This window comes from Microcaecilia unicolor, chromosome 14 (assembly GCF_901765095.1).
Source record: "Microcaecilia unicolor chromosome 14, aMicUni1.1, whole genome shotgun sequence".
NCBI lineage: Eukaryota > Metazoa > Chordata > Amphibia > Gymnophiona > Siphonopidae > Microcaecilia > Microcaecilia unicolor.
In genome coordinates, this window is record NC_044044.1 from 44,443,256 (window position 1) to 44,451,261 (window position 8,006).

The following is an 8,006-nucleotide window of genomic DNA, read 5'->3' on the forward strand; positions in this document are numbered from 1 at the left end:
AAATCCAGCTTTCCCTCACCCAGAACCACCCATTTCAGGAACTGAACTGCTCCAACTGTTGGGAGAGGGGGGGGGGGGGGTCTCATCTTAAAACTAAACATGCACCCATTTTTCTTTGTAAAGATTATTGAAATTTGAAATATGAACGCATGGTTCTCCTTGAAGATGATGAATACATCAATTTATGAAACAGATAGTCTTCAATGACATGTGTGCAAAGTTCCCGTTAAGCTATGCAGTGGTGGCCCAAGGCAAGATGCCACCTGAGGCATGGCTGAGATGCTGCGCCAAACCCCTCCCCCCCGGGCCACGGTCTGGCATTTCCCCCTTCCTTTCTCCACCCCCTTCCCTAGTTTACCCTCTTTCCCATTTTCCAAAAGGCGGCGGCAGTAGCGATTAGGGTACCCGGCCTCTTCCTACTGCGGCTCGTCTTTGATGAAACAGGAAGTTACATCAGAGAGGCGGGGCCACAGTAAATAGAAGAGGCCGGTGCTGACGGCAGGGAATTGCTGCCGCCTTGGGGAAGGGGGTGGAGAAAGGAAGGGGGAGATGCCGCTCCGGGAAGAGTGGCGTCTGAGGCCCATGCCTTTGGTGGCCTAATGGTAGGGTTGCCACTGCTTTTGGCAGTGGTGGTGCAGCAATGTCATGGTGATTCAGCAGGCAAGTTCTTTGGGATGCTCAGGGGACCTGCTCCCACCTCATGATTGAAACTGTAATATCGCTGCGTCATTCCTCTGATGGTAGGAAAATGGTGGCAGACGTCTGCACGCCTTAGAGCAGGGATTCTCAGCCCAGGCCTTGGGAAACACCCAGCCAGTCGGGTTTTGAGGATATCCACAAATCCACAATAAACATGTAAGAGAGAAATATGCACACTCTGCCTTCATCGTATGCAGCTTAATCTTATGCATATAGATGTCTTGAAAACCAGACTGACTTGGTGTGGTGCCGAGGACTAGGTTGATAACCCATGCCTTAGCTGGAATGTTGCTTAGGAACCATCAGACAGTGCTGATCTAGTTCCGGTCCTACCCACTGCATGTCTGGGTAATGTAGTTACTGATTTTTAATGTGGACTACAAGTCCCAGCATGCAGTGGGGGAGAAACCAGGCCTGGATGTGCCTGAGCAGCAGAAGTGAGGCTTGTCGGTATTCCTAGTTTAGAATCACATGGAAAGCTCCTTCTAGGCTAGTAGTTGGTAGAAGGCCAGGGCAGTCCCACCTTGAGGGTACACACGAACAGCGGTCTTCAGTTAGAAGGGGGTGGACTATAGTGACCAGGGGCGGCCTGATCATTGGAACAATAGGACAGTGGTTGAGGGCCCACAGCAGTAGGGGACCCAATCTCTCCTAGCTTCCATCTCATTTAATTACTTTTGACAGGTGGTCAGGGGCCATAAGTATTTCCATACCGGGACAGACCGAAAGTCCATCAAGCCCAGCATCCTGTTTCCAACAGTGGCCAATGCAGGTCAGAAATACCTGGCAAGATCCCCAAACAGTACAATACATTTTATGCTGCTTATCCTAGATTTTCCCCAAGTCCATTTTAATAATGGTCTATGGACTTTTCCTTTAGGAAGCCATCAAACCCATTTTTAAACTCCGCTAAGCTAAGCGCCGTTATCACATTCTTTAGCAACCAATTCCAGAGTTTGTTTACACGCTGAGTGAAGAAACAATTTGTCCGATTCATTTTAAACGTACTACTTTGTAGCGTCATTGAATGCCCCCTAGTCCTAGTATTTTTGGAAAGAGCAAACAAACGATTCACGTCTACCCATTCCACCGCACTCGTTATTTTATAGACCTCTATCAAATCTCCCCATCAGCCATATTTTCTCCAAGCTGAAGAGCCCTAGATGCTTTTTGCCTTTCTTCATGACCCTTATTGCCCAAACACCCAGATCACTGTCAGTCCGCCCCTGATAGTGACCATAGAAGAGCTGAGCCTGATGAGATAAGGTGAGATTGTATGAGTTGTTGGGGCAAGCATATGCTCACGCTCTAGCCCCCACTTGCATTACTGTGACTACGTAGCAGCCACTATAGCCCCCCACCCCTCTCCCCCCGACATTAGTAGTCAAGAGAGGGAGCGGTGTGAATTAGACTGTCATAATACACAGAGCTGGGAGGGATGAGACACTGAGTGAAAGGCACCAGAGTTAGGGGTTATTGCAGTGTATCTTATCAACTCTTCCATAGAGTAGTAAGTCTACTACCATGTTTCTGGGTATTCAAAACGTTTCAGCTTTTTCCTGCCTCTTAACTTGTACACTCCACCGCCCCCTATCTCCAGAACATAAGGAAGGCAGAACAAAAATTTTTTTTAAAAACAAACAAACCAAACAGAAACAATGAAAGGAGAAAATAGGAACTGTTTATGTCTGATCTGGAATCTTTTATGTGAAATTGTATTCTTCATGTTTGTTTACTAGTGGAATACATCCTGTTATCTCTTTCTTATATCTCAAGTTTGTCTTTTTTTGCAAGTATTTATTTCTTAATATTTTTATGAGAAAATGAAAGAAAGCCCCACCTCACCGTATTTGTGGTTGTTAGAATCAAACGCTGTGTTGAACGTACACTGTTGAAATACCTGGATCCCCCACCCCGCAATAAATGTCTTAAACTCTTTCATCATCTTTGTGGCATTTCTCTGTATTTTAAAAATTACTTTTCCTCATCCATAGATTTTTAGTACTGTGGTAACCAGGTACAAAGCATATAATTTGGGGGGCACTCATGATCATGACTAAGTTGAGAGGGCTGACCCAAAGTGGTGAACTGGATTGGAAACTGGTTGACTGGTTGAGGGTGGAAGGTAAGTAGTGGAGTGCCTGAGGGGTTGGTACTGGGGCTGTTTCTGTTTAATATATTTATGTGAGACATTGATGAAGGGTTAGAAGGAAAGGTTTGCCTTTTTGCGAATGACTTGAACATAGCCAATAGAATGGATACCCTGGAAGGAGTAGAAACCATGAGAAGGGATCTCCAAAAATTAAAAGAATGGTCAAAGATCTGGCAGTTAACATTAATGCAAAGAAGTTCAGAGTGATGCACTTGGGGTGCAGAAATCCAAAGGAGAGATGTACCAGATAGGAGGAGAGAAATTGATAAGAACAGCTCAGCAGCAGGACCTTGGGGTGATTGTGTCTGAGGATCTCAAGGTGATGAAACAATGCAAGAAGGCAGTGCCCATAGCCAGAAGGATGCTAGGCTGCACAGAGAGGGGTAAAACCAGCAGAAAGGAGGTGTTGATGCCCCTGTACAAGTCGTTGGTGAGGCCTCGCTTGGAGTACTGTGTTCTGTTTGGAGGCCGTATCTTGCGAAGGACGTAAAAAGCCTTTAAGCGGTTCAGAGAAATGCTATGAAAACGGTACGGGGTTTGCGTCACAAGACGTATGAGGAGAGACTTGAGGACCTGAACATGTATGCCTGAGAGGAAAGGAGAGACAGGGGTGATATGATATACACATTCAGATGTTTGAAAGGTATTAATCTACAAACAAGCCTTTTCCAGAGACGGGAAGGTGGTAGAACTAGAGGACATGAACTGCGGTTGCAGGGGGGCTGACTCAGGAATGTCAGGAAGTACTTTTTCATGGAGAGGGTGGTTGATACCTAGAATGCCTCTCATGGAAGGTGGTGAGGATGAAAACGGCAACGGATGGACTGTACAGTTCTTTATCTGCCATCATCTACTACGTTACTATGACCAGAGTTGGGGGTAGGGGTGGGGGTAGAATAAAAGATGAAAGAATGATAGTTTATTAAATTACAACCAACATTACTTATCAAACATTGAAGGATTATTTGCAGCCTGGATATAAAATCCACTGTATTTGGATTTTTTGGAGTGTTGCCCCTAAACGAGGATTAGGACTCCCCTTTCCCCCCTCCCAGGGTCTGAAGCTCTGGTTAACCTGGGGCCTGGAGATCTGATATGAGAATCAGACCCTGATCCCTCCGTACGGTAGAGCAATGGTTCTCAAACCAGTCCTCAGGGTACCCCCAACCAGTTGGGTTTTCAGGATATCCACAATGAATATACATGAGAGAGATTATCTCATGCATATTTACTGTAGATATCCTGAAAGCCTGACTGGCTGGGTGTGTCCCAAGGAGAGGCAATGTGGTAGAACATAGCATTGCCATTGAGTCACGCAACTGGCCCAAAATGTAAGGCCTTAACCTTAAAAAGTATTTAACCAGAAATCGACAGCTGCTGTCCAGATAAATTCCCTAGGAGGCGCTCTCTGTGAATTTTCAGTGGCACTGTATGGATAAATGCAACTGATTGCAAATTGCCCCAGCACCGTCTAGAGTGAGAATAGCACAAAAAGGCAGGTCCTAAATGTAGCCAATGTATGGATAGCAGATTCAGTATCACCGCTCACCACGCTGTGCCAATATTCAGCATCACTCCCTGTCTGGATAATGATGCTGAAGATGCCTGACAAGTTAACACCATGGCCTGGTGTTTGAAAAAAAAAACCAAAACACCGGCCATTGTTTAAATGTTGATCATTAAATTGTGACCTGCTGAGTGAAAAAGTATCAAAAGTGGGGTACGTGACTTATTTATACCGCAAGATACAGGGATTTCAACTGCATAATCCTGCAAAATTTCATCCTCTGATATGGACTAATTACATCTTTTAATAAAGGATAATTAACCCCAGAATCACATACCACATTTTAGGTACTTGCAATTTTTAAGCTGTAAACATGAAACACAGCAAAGTTGTCAAACAACTTGCATAAACCCATTCTACTGACCCTACAGGACACTGAGGTCGTCTTTTACAAAGCTGCGCTAGCGATTCCCACACGGCAAATCAGAGGAAGCCCATATGAACTGAATGGGCTTCCTCTCATTTGCCGCTAATGTTCGGGATCCATCTGCTGCTTTTGACACTGTTGATCACAGCCTGCTCCTTGATACGCTGTCCTCACTTGGATTTCAGGACTCTGTTCTTTCCTGGTTTTCTTCTTATCGCTCCCAGCGTACCTTTAGTGTATACTCTAGTGGATCCTCCTCTACTTCTATCCCACTGTCAGTTGGTGTACCTCAGGGATCTGTCCTGGGACCTCTTCTCTTCTCCATCTATACGTCTTCCCTTGGTACTCTGATCTCATCCCATGGTTTTCAGTATCATCTTTACGCTGAAAAATGTCCATAAAGCAGCAGATGGACTTTTTGTTTTGCAAAAACCTCCAAATCGCTATTTTCAAAGCCCATTTTTAAGACCGTTTTCAGTGCAGTTCATCTGCAGTGCATCCAAATCACAAGGGAGTGGGGGGCAGGATTTGGGTGTTCCTAAAACTTGGACATTTTTCGGCCATGATGGAACAAAGCAAAAACTTCCACGGCTAAAAGTTAGACATTTTAGTCTAGACCTGTTTCAATCACAAGTAAATCACAAAAAAGGTGCCTTAAATGACCAAAGGAGGAATTAAGGCATGACCCTCCCCCTCCTTATTCCCCCAGTAGTCACTAACTCCCTCCCACCCCCCAAAGATGTGAAATAAACAGTACATACCAGCCTCTGTGACAGCTTCAGATGTTATGGCCAATCCTATTAGAGCAGCAAGCAGGTCCCTGGAGTAGCCTAGTGGTCAGTGCCGTGCACTATAGAGAAGGGGACCCAGGCCCATATCACACTCTAACTGGTACACTTGTGGTGGAAAGTGTGAGCCCTCCAAAACCCACCCAAAATCTACTGTAGCCACATAGAGGTGAAACCGGCAGACGTAAGGGCTATGTACACTTGACTACAGTAGGTCTTGGGTGGGTTTTTGGAGTCTTCCCATAAGGGGTTAATGGTGAGATGCGTACTGGAACCTTTTATTGAAGTCCACTGCAGTGGCCCATAGGGTGCTCCACTGCTGTGCTGGGATGTCTGCAGGAGTGTGCTGGTAAATTTTTAACAACAGCTCTTTCTCCGGACGTAGCCAGCTCTGCAGTGGAAGGGCCAGGGGTGGCCGGGTGGAGGGGGGAGTAACACTTGCCTCTCTCTCCTCCCTCCCTTTGTGCGGGCACGCTAGGCATACTTTTGCTGGCAGCTAATAAATGGACTGCCACCACTCCCAACGTCTTGCTCTGAGCAGCATGCTGGAACTTCTCTCACATGCTGGAGAAGTCCCAGCCTGCTGCCCAGAGCTTGAAACAAGGAGCGGGGAGCAGCAGTATTTACTTGGCTGGCAGGGCTCAGCATCCCCACCAGCAAAGTAAAAGAGAATTCAGCAGGGTGCTCAAGCCCACATTTTGGGAGCCAGTTGTTAAAGTAGCCATGGAGGGCCCTACTTTAACAACCGGCTCCCAAAATTCTTAAAAACTTACACCGGCTCTTGAGAGCCTGCTCCAGCACACCACTTGATGTCTGTGTATCTAGTCTGCTAAGAATGCTGGCCCCTCATACATCCATAGGAATATATGGACATCTCTAGCGTTTTGTGAATGCATATTTTTAGCGTGCCTTTGCAAAAGACCCACTGAGCACAAAAACATCTAGCAAATTGTCATTTTTGAAACAAAAAGTTGGACGTTTTTCTGGTTTGAAATGGCCATGTTTGCTAACTGGATTTTTGGACGTCTTCTGCAACACGTCCAAAATCGGATTTAGACATCGTGTCGAAAAATGCCCCCTCCACATGTCATAATGCACTCAAAAGTGTCAATAATCCAGAACAAATTGTAACATGTTGTGTTAGCAACAATTAATTTGCTGATTAAAGGTCTAACCAAAACTGAGTGTAAATACGTAAGTCTAAGTTGTCTAGACAAAAACAATCAAACGATTATATCATACTGTGCTGGACTGCACAGTGCAATTCTATTACATAGTAACATAGTAGATGACGACAGAAAAAGACCTGCACGGTCCATCTAGTCTGCCCACGATAAACTCATATGTGTATACCTTACCTTGAATTTGTACCTGTCTTTTCAGGGCACAGAACCGTATAAGTCTGGCCAGCGTATTCCCGCCTCCCAACCACCAGTCCCGCCTCCCATCACACCGGCTCTGGCACAGACCCCGTATAAGTCTGCCCTCCCCTATCCTAGCCTCTCAAGGCATGCTTTTTAACCGCTGCTGCCAGCCATAACCCTAAGGAGGTAAGATAGATGACTTTTAAAATTTGAAGGGAGGGGGGCCTGGACCTTGAAGGGAGGGAGGAAGGGAGGGACGACGATCCTGAAACTGGGAGGGAGGGGGGCCTGGAACTCGAAGGGAGGGACGACGACCCTGAAACTGGGAGGGAGGGGGGACCCTGGAACTCGGAGGGAGGGGGGAATGCACCACCTGTAAAAAAAAAAAAAAAAAAATTTCAGCACCCCTAATCATTTGAAAAGTTGCTCCTATGTCTATAAGTAACAGCTTGATGCCAGCCAAACCAGAGGCCCTGGCCCAAAGCCCTGCTGTGTCTGCTCCTCCGCAGCCTCCAAGGGGGATCCAGCACCAGAGGTTTCCTCTCTCCTGCTCCTGTCAGGACGCGATCACCCGGGTCCCATCAGGAGCAGGAGAGAGAGAGAGAGACACTGGCACCAGGCCCCCCTTGGAGGTATCGGCCTGCTTATCCGACATTGCTGCCTGGATGTCCAACCGCCACCTGAAACTGAACATGTCCAAGACCGAGCTTATCGTCTTTCCACCAAAACCACTTCCTCCTCTTCCTCCACTTTCTATCTCAGTTGATAACACCCTCATCCTCCCCGTCTCATCTGCCCGCAACCTCGGAGTCATCTTTGACTCCTCTCTCTCCTTCTCTGCGCTATCCAGCAGTAGCCAAGACCTGTCGCTTCTTCCTCTTTAACATCAGCAAAATTCGCCCTTTCCTCTCTGAACACACCACCCGCACTCATCGTCCACGCTCTCATTACCTCTCGTCCTGGACTACTGCAACTTACTCCTCACCGTCCTCCACTTAGCCATCTATCCCCCCTTCAGTCTGTTCAGAACTCTGCTGCACGTCTCATAGTCCGCAGAACCGATATACTC